This window comes from Pinus tabuliformis, chromosome J (assembly GCF_031772625.1).
Source record: "Pinus tabuliformis cultivar Carrire ecotype Pingquan chromosome J, CPIR1, whole genome shotgun sequence".
NCBI classification, from domain to species: domain Eukaryota; kingdom Viridiplantae; phylum Streptophyta; class Pinopsida; order Pinales; family Pinaceae; genus Pinus; species Pinus tabuliformis.
In genome coordinates this window covers 1,119,360,805-1,119,377,884 of record NC_142295.1, presented here as the reverse complement: position 1 = coordinate 1,119,377,884, position 17,080 = coordinate 1,119,360,805, and the positions used below count along the sequence as shown (strand labels likewise).

Sequence of the window (17,080 nt, the reverse complement as noted above, 5' to 3'; positions counted from 1 at the left end):
GAGTTGAAAATATGAATATCCTGAGCACAGAAACCTTTGATGCTGCCAAACAATTCATTGCCCAAAGAAAGACTAGAACTTGTATGTGTTTGTCCAATCACACAATAGATAATAGGCACACGTTTCACTAAACGATAGATGTGTTGGTCCCTTAGCTTAGCACTGGTGAATGCACGACATGCCGATCAACTCACCACACTAGCATGCAAGCCAATCACTCAATGCACCAGTGCGTAGGTTAGCCGCTCACCATACTAGTTAACTACAATCACTCCTACGTTGCATGCACAACAAGCGACTAGAGATATGATCATATCTCTCCTCCTAACTACTGGCTTTGGTGATATTTCTACCTACACCAACTGTGGCCCCATTTTTTTATTTCAAACACATAGGCTCACACAACCTACATGTAACATCAACAGGTTGGCTCACACTGTCTCACACTCAATCATAAGTTGGTGCATGCAACAAGACATGACTCACACCCAAAGCGCTGACATACTACATGCATGAGATCACTCTGACATATTACCCGTAGGTCAACTCTCAAGCGTCCACCAATGCCACATGCAAGTCAAATCTTGCCTCTCTAGATCAATGCCACACAGATCACCTCTCCAATTAATGCCATGTAGATCTACGTAGATGAAGTTCATGAAATCTTTAAAACCTTATTTTGATCTGGTAAAGGTCATGGCTCAAACATGCCTCCATGCTTAATATGCACCCAAGTTCTCAGCAAAGGGAATAGAAACTTTACGCTGGGAAGGATACAAAGGTATTTTTATGTTTTATGTAAAGCATAATTTGTTTACCATATTCATGCAAGCTATACAATTATATTATAGTAATATATGACGACAATAGAAGCATCTAAGATAGTAACAATTGGAAATTTAAAGAAATTGTGATTTCTCAGCTATCACCAGATGATTTAAATCAATATCTCATGAATTACACACATTTTACAAAGCATGGCATTACATGATTGTGGAGTGAAGTCTATCATCCTTGAAAAAAAAAAAGAAGGTACCTTCTATGAGTTAAATGTAGGGAAAGAAAGAAAGCTCCCAAGTAGCATTTAAGTCCATTTATTGCATTTTACTTGGATAACGAAAGTTATTTTATATGGTACATCTTCCATACTTGAGAGTTGGAACTAGCATACATAGCTATCATGTGAGAGATGATATATTTCATACAATTTTCTCTGCAGTGGAATACGACGACTAAACTTGAAAGATATTACTCTTGTTGGATCTTTCTATCCTAACTATAAATTAGGTTTGCAAACTAACCTTTCTAATAATACTTGAAAGTTCAAACAATGCTTCAAAAAATTAACTTATAGGTTTTGAAATTATGGAAAATTGTACATTATGGCACAAAATTGTCTTGAAATTGAGCACATTGATTTGAAAAAAAAAATGAATGACTTAAACAAATGAATATGCATGACTCCACAACCATATTCAAGCTTGTCAACTCTTGCTAAAAGTCAAAAGAAAAGAAATAATTGAGTAAAATATTCCAACATAAGAAAATTACCAATGGATTGTCTGATATGAACTCGTTTTCCTTGACTAATCCTCGCAGATAGGAGCAATGATCAACCTAGTTATCATTGATAAAAAAATTTAGAGACGAAATTGAATGTCTATCCTTTTATTGACTAGATGTAATAGGAACTTCAATGTGCTTTACATAGTTCAAATTGAATAGGGACATAAGTGTTCATATTAGTATGGGAAGAACAATCTAGTTGAAATAAAGATCATTTATACAATATTGGTTACAAGGAGGAGGAAGCATTGGATATAACAATGAAAATAATTGTGAAAGCTGGTAGATAACTAGAATGCGATCAAGAGTGGTGCAAACTTTCATTTCACTGGCCATAGTACAAAATTCTCCACAAAATGTATAAATATGGGATTCCTAAATTGGGTCTACAACTCATTAAAGAACAAAATCAAATACAGGTAGATTACAAATTGGCTTTATTTTAAACAACCTTAAATGTGCTACTAACATAAGAAGGATAACATACTAGTGATTCTTGAGGGATTTGAGGTTGAAGTTGTGTACATGGTTCAAGATACAATGACTCTAAGAATCCTCCCACGTATGAAAAGGTCTAGAAAGGCTCAGAAGTAACATTAAACTGAATCATTGATAAGAAAATATATTTGAAGGGACCATTTTGAATGCCTTCTACAGAACCTATGGTTTTGATTTCATCACTGATAATGCCATTAAATTTTATCCTTTGTATATATAGAAGAGCATTTGGATCATATCTATCATCAGGATGATCACCATAAAGCCCAATAGGCAATACCAACGCTCACATTCTTCACTATAACATTGGATATGTTGAAATCCTTAACACAATTACCCTTGTCTGGGGTTGTTTTTATTCTCAGTCCTCTCCTTGAGTTGAAAATATGAAGATCTTGAGCATGGACACCTTTGACATTACCAGACACTTCATTTCCTAAAGCAAGACTAGAGCTTGTATGTGTTTGACCAATCACACAACATATAATCACACTTTAGCACATGTTTCACTAAATGATAGACGTGTGGTCCCTTAGCTTAGCATTGGTTAATGCACCACATGTAGGTAAACGCGCCACACTAGCACGTAGGTCGGTCGCTCAACACACCAGTGCACAGGTTAGTTGCTCACCATACTGGTTCACTGCAATCTATCCTTCATTGCATGCACAACAAGTGACTAGAGATATTATCGTAGGTCTCCTCATAACTATTGGATTTTGTGATATTTCAACCTACATTGTGACTATGGCCCCTTTTTTTACTTGAAACATGCAGGCTCACACAGCCTTCATGTTGCATCAACATGTTGGCTCACATCATCCCACACTAACTCATAGATTGGTACACACAACGTCACATGGCTCATATCCAAAGGGCTGACATACTACATTCACAAGATCGCTTAGATCTATTACGTGCAAGTAGTCCCTTAGGTCGACTCTCGAGCCTCCATTAATTCCACATGCAAGTCATATTTTTTCTTTATATATCAATGCCACACAGATCGCCTCTCCAATTAATTCCATGTAGATCTACACAGATGAAGTTCATGAAATATTTAAAACCTTATTTTGATTTGGTGAAGCTCATGGCTCAAATATACCTCCATTCTTAATAGGCACTCAAGTTCTTAGCAAAGGGAATAGAAACTTCATGCTGGAAAGGATTCAAAGGTCTTTTTATGTTTTATGTAAAGCCATAATTTGTTTACCAGATTCACATACATTATACAATTATATATTAGTGATATCTGATGACAATAGAAGCGTCTGGGATAGTAACAATTAGAAATTTAAACAACCTGCCATTGTTCAGCTATCTCCAGATGATTTTAAATTAGCATCTCATGAATTACACACCTTTTAGAAAGCATGGCATTCTTGGAGCATGGAGTGAAGTCTATCATCCTTGAAAACAAAAAGAGGGTATCTTCTATGAGTTAAATGTAGGGAAAGAAAGGGAGCTTCCAAGTAGCATATAAGTCCATTTATAGCCTTTACTTGGAGAAGAAAAGTGCTTTTGATATGGTTCATCTTCCATACTTGACAGTTGGAAGTAGCATACGTAGCTATCATGTGAGAGATGATATATTTCATGCATTTTTCTCTGCATTGGAATACAATGACTAAACTTGAAATATATTACTCTTGTTGGATCTTTCTATCCTAACTATAAATTAGGTTTGCAAACTAACCCTTCTCATCATACTTGAAAGTTCAAACAATGCTTCAAAAAAATTACCTCATAAGTTTTGAAATTATGGAAAATTATACATGATGGCACAAAATTGTCTTAAAATTGAGCACATTGATTTGAAAAAAAAATGAACAGCTTAAACAAATGAATATGGAAGAATCCACAACTATATTCAAGCTTGTTAACTCTTGCTAAAATATGACAGAAAATAAATAATTGAGTAAAAGATTCCAGGATAAGAAAATTACCAATGGATTGTCTGATATGAACTCGTTTTCATTTACTAGTCCCTACACGTAGGAGAAATGATCAGCCAAGGCCCAAGTTATCATTGATCACAAATTTTAGAGAAGAAAATGAATGTTTAGTATTTTATTGACAATAGGAACTTCAAAGAACATTACATAGTACAAATTGAATAGGGACATAAGTGTTCATCTAAGCAAGGGAAGAAAAACCTATTTGAAATAAAGATCATTTATACGATATTGGTTACAATGAGGAGGAAGCATTGGATATAACAATGAAAATAATTGTGAAAGCTGGTAGACAACTAGAATACTATTGAGAGTGGTATAAAATTCCATTTCACTGACAACAATACAAAAATCTCAACAAAATGTATAAATAATGGAATTCCTAAATTGGGCCTACAACTCATTAAAGAACAAATTCGAATACAAGTAGATTACAAATTATCTTTATTCTAAATGGCCTTAAATGTGCTAGTAACATAAGAAGCATAACATACTAGTGAGTCATGAGGGATTTTGGGTTGAATTTGTGTACATGGCTCAAGACACACTAACTCCAAGAATCCTCCCATGTATGAATAGTTCCAGAAAGGATTTGATGTAACATTGAACTAAATGATTGATAAGGAAATATATTTGAAGGGAGCATTTTGAATGCCTTCTACAGAACCTATGGTTTTGATATCATCATCGACAATGCACTTAAACGTTATCCTTTGTATGTTTGGACGAGCATTTGGATCATATCTATCATCAGGATGATCACCATAAATCGCAATAGGCAATATAAACACACACATTCTTCACTATAACATTGCATATGTAGACATCATTAACATAATTCCCCTTGTTTAGGGTTTTTTTTTATTGTCAAGCCTCTCCTTAAGGTGAAAATACGAAGATCTTGAGCATGGAAACTTTTGATGCCAGACATTTCATTGCCCAAAGCAAGACTAGAACTTGTATGTGTTTTTCCAATCACAAAATACATAATCACACTTTGGCCCACATTTCACTAAATGATAGATGCGATGGTCCCTTAGCTCAACACTGGTGAACACACCACATGTAGGTCAACTCAGCACATTAGCATGCAGGTCAATCACTCAACACATTAGTTCACTACAATCTCTCCTCTATTGCATGCACAACAGGCGACTAGAGATCTGATCATAGCTCTCCTCCTAGACTACTAGCTTTGGTGATATTTCAACCTACACTGTGATTGCAGCCCCCTTTTTTACTTCAAACATGCAAGCTCACACCACCTACATGAAACATCAACATGCTGGCACACACCATCTTAGACTAGCTCATATGCTAGTACACACAACGAGACATGGTTCACACCCAAAGGGCCGACATACTACACGCAGGAGATCGCTGAGACCTATTACACGTAGGTAGTCTCTCAGGTTGGCTCTGCAGCCTCCACCAATTCCACACACATGTTAGCTCTTGCCTCTCCAGATCAATGCCATGCCGATCGCCTATCCAAATTACTACCATACATAGATCTACACAAAGATCGGTTACATCTATAGACAAATCATAAACCATTCATATGTCAATATCGGTTCTTCAGCTCTACACCCAGTTTGGAAACCATTCACGCTCTGATACCAATTTGAAAATGGAAGAAAAAACTTGATGAATGAACCTACAACTCACAGTGGAGGCTGCCAAAATAATACTATCAATTCCTTATTGATTAAACAATCAAAGATACATGCATTTATATGATTACATTCAATTAGGAAGATCAAACAAACTCTTGTAAAATAAGATCTAACTCCTAAATAAAAACAAAATCAAAAGATCCTAACAAATACTTTCTCCATTATTTCCAAATTCATTTATTTAATTAGTTTCAATCTACCTCCTTAACAGTTTGAACAACAATACCCCGTATAAAAATTATTTGATGTAAACCTCATGTATTATTTCAATCCACTATATCATTTATATTTAATTAGTTTTAGTCCACCTCCTCAATTGTTTGAACAACAGTTTATCTAAAAAATTCTAACCAGTAAAAATTAAACCCCATATAGAGTTTAACTGATGTAAATCTCATGTATTATTTGATTCCACTTTTTCAATAGCATGAATATGAATGGGGACATGTGAAGATGTTTTCCGGTCTCCATGCCACAAAAACAACCTTCACAATACATTTCATGTGATGCAACATTCACATTGGACTCTGTCTTGAATTTTCGAGTCTATTTGTACTCTTAATATATATATACAAGTCAAGGCTGGGTCCAAGCTCTAGTGCGATAAATACAACCTTCACAATACATTGCATGTGATGCAACATTAACATTGTCCCATTCGTCTGGACTTCCCCACGACTTCTACTCGCATTCTTAAAATATAGACTTAAAATATAGACAAGATAAGATGAGCTCTTAAAATATGGACCATGTCTTGACATTCCCAGGACTTCTACTCGCATTCTTAAGATATAGGCAAGATAAGATGAACTCTTAAAATATAGACGTGCCCTAATCTACTTGCATTCTTAGAATATAGACAAGATAAAATACTCTCGAGTATTGATAGGAAACGAGACAGTGGTCACTATTGCATCACATCAAATGTATGGTAAAGGTCGTGTTTAATAAATTTTATTACAAATGTTTCCACACTGCTTAATATTATTTTAATCAGCAATGTCTATTATAAATCAATGAAAATACCCACATTGAATATATTGCATGCTTGACATTAAATATAATATCATGATCACGCTTGAAACTATATTTCATATTTCAAAATTGCAGAGTTTGATAGCTTTTAAGAAGTTGGCCTTCGAAAGTGAAATAATTCATTATGAAATGTATTGTACAATAAAGCTGGTGGTACATTTCCCTATTGTGCATGATTGTGGGGTGCACTTTGAAAATTTGGGGTCCACCCCTCGTTAAAATTCAGATAGGGTGGGGGCCCTAAATTGACTTCGCTACCCTCGATTTCAATAAGATAAGTTTCCTGGCTGTGTAGAAATTGTGCTTAAGACATTGATGATTGTAATTACTGTCACTTGATTATATGTTGTGTTCTCAAATGAAGGACCTGTCAAAAATGGTTTTTAACTATTAATATATATGTGACCTGAAAATCTCAGAATGCCTTTTACTTGCTGGATATAAATGATAAATGAAGAAGGAAGAAGTCAGAGACAATATGCTGCTTTTCATAGAATCTATTATCTGTGACACTTGGAAAAGTTAAAGCTAATATGTTGGTATTTCACAGAAACTACTATCTGTAACTTATAAGAATTATGAAAATGATAATTGAATCATAGACAATATGTTGCATAGCACATAAACTAATATATGTGATGCTTGGAGAAGTTAAAGATAATATGTTTCCTTACACAGAAACTATTATCTATAACCTTGAAAGGAAGGTGAAAACTTCAAGTATAGGAGTGCTCTTTTAAGGAATTTTAAGTTTATCTACATAAGCAAATAAAGATCTGCAACTTCATTACTATAGTTGAAAGAAGAAAACATAATGTGACACATGACAGAGAAGTTACAAAATTATACCCAACAATTCATGGAAACTTCTGATTCTTTCATTAATCAACAACTATATCAGGAATACAGTGGCTTAGTCTCTAGGTTCTCCAAAATTCGAACCCCTTCCTTGTAAATTTTCATATTTTAATACATTGTGGAACAGTTGTTGATTTCTGAAAATTTCAAAATTTTAACTACTTCTCTAACTATCTGAAGTAAAACTATTACAAAATTTTACAGAGGGTAAAAGACACCTCAAAGAACATGAAATAATAGGAAAATAACTGAATTTAGAAGAGGACGATAATTGCTAGCTTGCTCTATTAATCCGCTGACGAGTTCCTCTATATATGCCTTAATGATGTTTAATTCATTTTAGCCGTAATGAAATGTGTTTGACTTGTGTAAACCTGGGCTTACATATGTATCGGGTGTTTTGATTGGCCAAAATACAAAGAGAACATACCCGAATGTCTTCCTCTTCAAATTCAGCTCTAACACTGATTTTCCTCTTTACACGGCAAAATCAACGCGGACCTTTGATTAATACGGAACTCCAAAAGAATTAATCTTCCTCCATAAATACATCAGATCTTTCCATTCAACGCTCCATTGACTTCACATCGCAAATTGCAATCGGGGCTTTCAAATGTTATATCAATGTAAACCTTTATAATATGCGATAAGTCAGACGTGACGAGAGCTTAAAACATAATGTATATATTTTCGGGTATGGCCATTCTCCACCATAGATTTCAACCCCAAGATCTGACAACTTATATCAATTTTGGGTGGGCTATTTGCATGAGAGTTACTCGCCCAAAATGAGCAGTTTTTCTCTTTCCTTTAGTGCTACGTGTCAAATATTGAATGGAATTGGGTGCTTTCCTCTAAATATTGTTTACCAGTTTACATCTTCCCGAAATCCCGCTTATAGTTTTAAATCCGCCCTTTGTCTTGGTTAACTCCTGGACTTGTTCATGGCCGATGACTGTAGATCTTTGACCATCGACAGTGGTGAGGTACCTTCAAATTTATCTTCCACCAGTGCTTCTGGTTAATCTCTTCCATTCATTCCTTACTTCCAATCTTCATGATTTAATCTAGATCGTTCATTTCCTTCGACCTCATCTGTTGATCTCCAAGATCCAACGATTCCTATGCATTCATTCCTCATCTGTCCACTCACTTTGACTTTGCACCATTTCTTCAGTATCTTGTGGTTTTGGGGATTTAAAACATAATATATATGTGTTTCAAGTTCGACTATCGCGAATCGCAATTAGAAAAAGCTGAGGTGCTATGTTATAACTACCCACTGTGATTTGCGATTACGATTTAATCACATCGCTAACACACACACACACACACACAAACATAGATATGTGTGTGTGTGTGTGTGTGTGTGTATACACACACACACATACATACATACATATATATATATATATATATATATATATATATATATATATATATATATATATATATATATATATATATATTGGTTATGGCTACATATAACCATTTATATTATGATTTGATTTGATCCTTGGCTATACCGAGGCCGATTCTTTTATTCTTACTTGTTCCTTTAGCAATTTTTGATATATCATTATCACTTCTTCCTCTTGCTTTTAGCTATTATTGAAATATTTCAAGTTCTTGAATGAAAAATCAATACTACAAGCAACAAAAATGCATGTTACAACAATAAGCAAGGACCTAAATGACAAATATAGAAGAGAAATAATTGTAGATGTTGTTGATGGTATGAAGTAAAGGAGAAAAGGTCTAACCTAAAAATTGTTGGTTGGTGAGAATAAAGAGTAGTGTGGGTAATATAGATAATGCATCTTCATATATTGTTGTTGTTGGTACAAGTACAAAGTCAAGAAAAGAGAGATGAGTAATTGAACAACACTAATCAGTTATTAGTGTTCCAAATAGGTGGGTTCTTACTGGATTTTGGCAACATGTGTTTTTAGTGGGTAAAGGCTTGCAAAATTAGAATTCTCTTACACGCTTAGAATTCAATAGTGCCTATGGAAACCTTAAAAAATCAGAGTCCTTAGATTAAAGTGCAACTAGAACCAGGTCGTAGTGATCATCTCCTTGATTCCAACGATGTGAACGACACTAAAATTCAAGTTCGTATGCTCAAGTTATAGTTGGTCAAAGTTTGGTTCAACCTTGGCCAAGTGGGAGCCTTAATGAGGTAACAATTTGGCAACAACTCTATGCATAGAATTCAACTACTAAAACAGACGAATTTGTTGCCTACTTAATTTTCCCACTAACCCTTATTTTTCAATGGATAAAAATTGACTATTGTGTTTATAAAAAACAAAAATTATCTATAATTAGGGTGTCAGGCAGCCACCCCCACCACATTGTTATCTATTATATATATAGTAGTAAAAAATTAGGGTGGGGGGCCACCACCCCCGCCACACCCCACAACAATGATCAACATATTGTAAAACATGGTATTGCATGGGTAGAATGGCGTAACCACCATGGTGACATGTGTTCCAGCTGGTGTCGAACCCACCTAGCTTGACAGTCGACCAATCACGAGTGGAACAAACACCAACAAAAAAAACAACAAACAATTCCAAAAACAATGTTCAACGCACAAACCACACCATACCATTTCATACCGGTTACTAACTTGTTATTCAACAGTTATACAACCACCTAACCACATCACTCCAAATGTTAACAATTTGCACCTATGTTCAAAACACGCACCAAAACTGATTGAAACCTTCAATTTAAAAAATAAATCTAATGTGAAGGTTTGGACTCGTACCCATTTCCCACCTAATCTCGACCTTTGCCAACTGTCCAAATAACCTACCTTGTTAGCTCCAGCTAAAACGCTCCATATAAACTCGCTCCTTCCATTCTACCGGGAGGTAGACCAATGGAGGAGCAATGGAAACCTGAGCAAGGAGGAGTAGAGGAACCATGAGCAAGGAGTATGCCAAGATGCTAAAAAGATTCCCTTATAAGGCCATAGATGCTAGTGTTAGGTTTTTTACAAGTTGATAGTCATTTTTACATGTTTTCTCTCCAGGAGTCCAACCATGCAATCTATTTTCCCATCTAAGCAGCAGAAATTCAGGTGTCCAACAATAAGGAATCTTTGCAGAACCTTGTGGAATCTAAAATATTCCCTTGGAGGATGATTTATGATAGAGGTGGAAAAATGCCAACTTTATAGTCATTTTGCACAAAATTTCATAGGGAACACAGTGGTGTGCTCAGAATCTTCATCTGAGCAACACATTTTTTGGCCATATTTAGGAAGGAATCTTTGGGGAATCTTCGAGATGCCTAAGGGTCTAGAATTTGACAGTATTAGAAAGAGGAAAAATTTATAGTCGTTTGACATTATTCTGTGCCATGAATTCAACAGTGATGTCTATTACAGTAGCTGAGCTTTACATTTTTCAGCCATCTCTAAAACTGGTGGTATATGATGCAATTATGTCATGTTTTTCTTCTTATTTTCTGAGATGATGTTTTTGTTGTTGAGATCCGTAATTACCATTATGTTGAGAGATACTTGTAATCCACATCTTGTGAGATTTTTTTAGCTTGTCATGCTAAAGGAATTCAAATTTGAGTGAGATTTCCTATAGGGAGAACGTCTCATGGAGACATGACACTCTTTTTGAGAGAATTTGTGAATATGAGTGAGAGTTCCTAAGAGTGTCTCATGGAGAGACATGCCACTCTAGTCGAGGATATTCATCCTTGTAATGGCAAAGAACATACCATGTACAACATTTTCATTTGCCACATTTAATGAAGCAACCTCCCCACTCTTAACAGTAGGTCCAGGAGATGTAGCTCGTACTAGGTGAAATTCATTATCAATGTGTATGTTCTCTTTGATTTTATGGTTGTCATTATATTTCATCTTCTTTACAGTATGCACATGTGCTTTATCATACTTTGTTACATCCAATTCTGCTAACATCACAAAAGTAAAAGGTCTTGGTTAATTCTGGTAGTTGAAGAGATCCAAATCAAGTTTGGTATTAGAAAGGTCTTCATGTTCATATGAATTACGAGTGTGAAAGATTGACATACAACAAGAAGGGAAATGGAGGATCACCGAGATCTCTTCCTGGCCTTCTACAAAATCTGAAAAATAGTAGACATAATGTATGAAGATTATGAGGAGAAGATGACAAGAGAGGATTGAGAGAAAGAAAGAGCAAAGGAAGCTGATCCATCTACCCCCTCGAGTGTACATTCATATTCTTCATCATCTTCCCATCATTCAAATGAGGAGATAAATCCGAATCTTCAAGCAAATAATGTTGAATTGAGGAGACTTCTACGAGAAGAAAAAAGAGGAGAAGAAGAGATTGTAGCTTCAGTTACGAGCCACTGAACATGGATTGGAAAAATTGAAGAGTAATGAAGGCTTAGTGAAGCCATAATCACTTGTGTTAGAATCAACAATGGAGGTAAACAATGTTTATCATTCTTCAGTTTCATTTTCACCTAACACTATTTCTGTTGGAAACATGGAGTCACCCATTTTAGGAATTGACATGAGACTCCTTACATGGAGTTAATGGCCAAGGAATGACTTAGCCATTGGAGGTGGTACAAAGAACTTGATTCATAGGTTTGCTATACATTGAAGGATAGTGCTCAAAGGTATCATAAGATTCCAAAACATTGTCGAAATCGTTGAGGAAAGAGGATGATTGGAAAACATCCCACTCCTCCCATGACAGTGCACATTGCAAAGGAAGAGCTAAGGCAAGCTCTCATCACCAGAATCACACTAGAGACAATCAAGAGAGGTACAAAAAGTCTCAGTATTGTAAATTTAATTTTGATTATAAGCATGTTAACGATTAAAATAAATCATGGCATGGAAAATATTTTGGTTTACATAACCATGTGGTTGCTTAGTGTTCAAAGAGAATGGCAGCAAGAAAAAGGATGAGGCATGAAATACCTTCTCACATCATGGAAGGAAGAAGGTAAAGCAGGTCTGGAGGAACTAGTTGGAAAGGTTGTTCAACAAGTGAATCAGCTTCAGGATGATGACCCATTCACTTTCATGAGTGAGAGATGGTTTTTCTAGATATGGTAGTTTATCATGGCTAAATTTGGTAAATCATGTGTTTCAATTTAAATTGGAAAAGTGATGATGTGTTTTCCATCAGTTGTTAAAGCAACGATGATGTTTTTGGCCCTTTGTTGATAACTGGGGTATTGGATTCTATTATGATGTAAACTTGACCAAAGATTGTGTCTTATAAACTCTTGGAAAGTATTGGGATGCTTGGGTCATGGTTTCTAATGTAATTTAGCTTGTAATTTACAAATATGTACTACAGGCTTGCAGAGGATGTAGGTGTTTTCCCATCACTTATGGATCTGAAGAATAAGGGTGAACGATAAGGAAGTGTGGCCTATCAAGACACTTATGGCACAGACAATGTAACACAACAATTGCAGATTATATTAATGATTTTCGAGGGCAAAAATCTCCTCAGTGGGGAGGAATGATCCAGGTGGCTTTGGACACTTAGAATTTAGTAGTGGCTATGGAAAAGCTAAAAAATAAAAGTCCTCGGATTGAAGTGCATCTAGGAACAGATCGTAGTGCTCGTTACTCTAATTCCAACGGTGTGCATGACACTCAAATAAAAAATTTTATGCTCAAGTTGTAGCTGGTCAAAGTTTGGGTCAAACTTGGCCAAGTGGCATTCTTAACGAGGCAAAAATTTGGCAGCAACTCGACACATGGAATTCGGCCATCGAAATGGGCAAATTTTTTGCCTACTTAATTTGTCGAGTGACCCTTAATTTTTGGTGGATGAAAATTGACTATTGTGTTTATAAAGGAACAAAAATTATATATAATTAGGGTGGTAGGTTGCTATCCCCACCACCCCCACCACATTATTATGTATTATATATAATAGTCAATGTTGGCTTATGGTGTCCTAACCTAGGTTCAGAGTTAGTTGCACCAACCAACAAATCCCTACACTACTGGCCCTTTCGGAAACAACCGACATAGCACAGGCTATAGTCTCATTCGAAGTAGTATGGGGGGATGCTAGAACCAAGTTTATGCATCTAGAGACTAGTGTGATCTCTTTTATAACCTTAGATCTACCTTTGCGGGGATCGTTAAGCGCTTAGGGCTAGATACTGCAACTCTATTAAAACAACCTTCAGGCCTTCGTGCAGGTCTACGATCATCCTTTGTGGACCCCTAACAGTCAATTTATCCAGTTACGCACATTAGAAAACAACCCTAAATTAGTGTTCACACAGACCTACTTAGCTTATCTAGTAAAGATAATAGAATTAATTAGAGCCTTCGCGAAAGTACTTAACATGCATTGCATACATTTATTAAGACTTATTCAAGAGAATCATGCATCATTAGATCAATATTCCATAAACACAGTATTGATCAGCATCATATATCATTAATGGAAATAGAGATAAAGAAGATATACACGAGAATTCTTCAGAAACTATCTTTATTTATCTTAAATTCAGGATTACAGACTCAAAACTACCCTACGCACTCAGCTGCAGGGGTTTACGAACTCAAGTGTGGACTCTACCTAGGCATCTGTGCACTCAGCTGTAGAGCATTTCTTCTCCTATTTGACCCACTTCTTTACACTATCACTTCTCTTCTACTGACCCATTACATCCAATATATGCCTTAGACTCCCTAAGACACACCTATTTATAACCTTTCTCATACAATCCCATGGTCTGCGGATCATGGGTGGATATAAAAAACCGACTCAAACTTTACATAAACAAGGGGCTAAAACCCCTTTGAGTCTTAATCATATACATGCTCCACGTCCACAAATCATGGAGACTTTACATTAATTACAAAATTGTATCAAGATTTGGGTTATCGTAACCCCAAAACTGACCAAGGGGACCCCATCCAAATAGGCCCCCAACACAAAGATCATGACTCACCCTTCAGTCACTCGGCTGGCACTATGATCTTGCTGTGAAGACCCCCCAGCTCCACCTGGATCACTGCAACTTCGAAAGCACTCTCAGTTGTCGCCTGCTTAACTCCTCAACTAACTTTTCTGTAGTTGGTCCTTCTGCATCCAGCCTCATTGTCTGTTGTGTTTGTTGCAAGCCTTTAAGCTTATCATGGATGATTGTCTTGACTTGATAAGACTCTTCCAACCATGGCTGCAACCTGGCCTTTAGCAAGGCCTCCTTCTTATATGCCTCAGGTAATTTGGCTAGGTGTTGTGCTGGTGCTATGGAGTGCGTCATTGCCCTGACTTCATTATATTACCACTGCAGCTCCTTGACCTCTGTATTCAGTGTATGCAGGTTTGGATACTCTTGCAGATTACTCACCAGTTCCATTGCTTGCTTGAATAATGTCATGCAGTCAGCAATTATGGCATCCAAAGTAGCCATTCCTTCTTTGATTGCAGCTTCACTCTGCTCGTCGACCTTAGGAAGAGTCGTGGGATACAACTTTAACTACAGCTCTGTGATATTCATATTGAGTTCAAACTGAACTCGGCCAACCTCAGCTTTGGCTTCGTGCACATCAGCGGCTAGTTTTCTGATCTTTTCTTATGGTTGTGCATCTTCTGGGATGTGAAGCTTAGGCACTGTCCTACATGATTCTGGGGTTGTTGACTCTAGTTGTGAAATTTGTGCCTGCAACGTCTCATTTTCCTTCAAAGCCTCTATTTTCTCAATGAAATATTTACTCCATATTCACTGATAAGGTTGAGGGCGCACTGCTCCGAGGCTCTCAATTCATCTGCTACCTTTGCACACAGCTCATGGATGATCTTGTTGGGGAGTGTTGTGATGTTTAGACCCATGTTCTTGATTGTGCTCAGGATGATGCGGTCATTGGCTAATTCCATGCAAAGAGACCAATCTGGCAATGCAATAGTCCTAATGTCTAGACTCCTTACCAACTCGGTTTCTTGGCTTGTCCCAAGTGCCAAGCTCGCTTGCTTTGCACTCACCTATATGGTACCCACCTGTCTCCTACATGCTTGGATCTGCAACTCACGTAGATCCTTTTGGACAGTCCCCATTGTCTACATCTATTGCTGCTTGAACTGCTGTAACACTTCAGTTGTACTATCCTCCGATAATTCCCACGCGACAAGCACAATTGACAACAATAACCAAGCATAGTGAAACAACTTGGTTTCATCCTGGACCTCTCGGCAGTTCACAAGGAACTCATGATAGAGGTATCTGGACCAATTGAACTGCACACCCTTCAGGTGTTGTGCAAGTAGGGACACTACAGATTCTAGAACTTCATCCGCGCAGCATTTCCTCATCACCTTCCCTGTTAACATGTGGGTGGCTAATTGGTTGGTTGGGTCTATTATTGATAGGATTGAATACCCTCGTGACTTCTTCATGAGGCCATAATATCTCTTCATTCTTTAGCAAGGTCCTTTTCCCCTGTCTTTTCACCAAATTCCTTAGTCGGGTTCAGGCCTTCATATGGCAGGTGTGTTATTCTGTGAATTAGCAAATCTGTAATGGGTATAGGCCCTCCTGGCCACAGACAGTCATTGTGAACCAATGTGAGAAGCTGACACACACAACTTGTCTTAATTGGGTTGTGGTGATAATGGGGCACCCATAGCAAATTGAGAAACCCAGATTTCTTGACACCACGGACCCATTCCTTTGTTTCTAGTGTTGTGACACCTATGTCTTCATAAGGAAATCTCTTCATATATTTGTCCTTCACCAAGTGTAGGAAATTAGCTTCATCTGTGATGTCCCAATCGTCCATATTCAATAGTGGGATCTGCACGAGCCGCACACCTTCAAAAGTAACCTGCTCAGGTAGCAGGGGCATGGAAATGGTGAATTTCGCAGAGTCTGGGTCATTTATGACCTTCATCTTTCCTTTCCGCAGAGGGATATACAAGGAGCCTTGTTATGGGATCCACGCCTTCAATGTCAATGTCTTCTGTTTCTTGGCCTTCCGCCTCTAGGTCCACTAACTTCTGCTTATCTTTCATTGACCGTTTATCTTTATTCTATGTTTTTGTCGCGGTATGCTTCCTTCGAGAAGCACATACTTGCATCAGTTGTTTCTTATTTCCTTTGCTGCGGGCTACTTCTCTTTCATGGCAAGTTGTTTATCTTTCGACATGGTCTATTTTGGCCTTGGTGACCTCAGCATCATGGGAACCAAGACGTAGCTTCTACATTGGATAATTCTGGTCCTGGAGAATCGGATACAGTTGCTTTCAAACTCAGATCTTTGATATCATTGTTGGTAGTCATCCTCTTGATAAAAAACTCAAGGGCTTCAAGAGAAATGTCTATGTGTTCCAGGAATTCCTCCCAAAATGCTCGGCTCATTAGCGAAAGACAAAAAATTTCAACAACAATTGTAAGAGCACAAAGTGTTCTCTATTGGATTGGCACCCCTGTTTTATAGGGAGTTTTGAATTCAAATCAGACCATTCCCCCCAAATTTTGACA

The 17,080-nt window shown here is 37.0% G+C and overlaps 1 pseudogene; it reads right to left on the bottom strand.

Moving 5' to 3' along the window:
• The window catches only part of LOC149231000 (guanosine nucleotide diphosphate dissociation inhibitor 1-like), a 30,658-nt pseudogene extending 19,115 nt beyond the window's left edge, over positions 1 to 11,543 (bottom strand).
• Between the last annotated feature and the right edge of the window lie 5,537 nt (positions 11,544 to 17,080).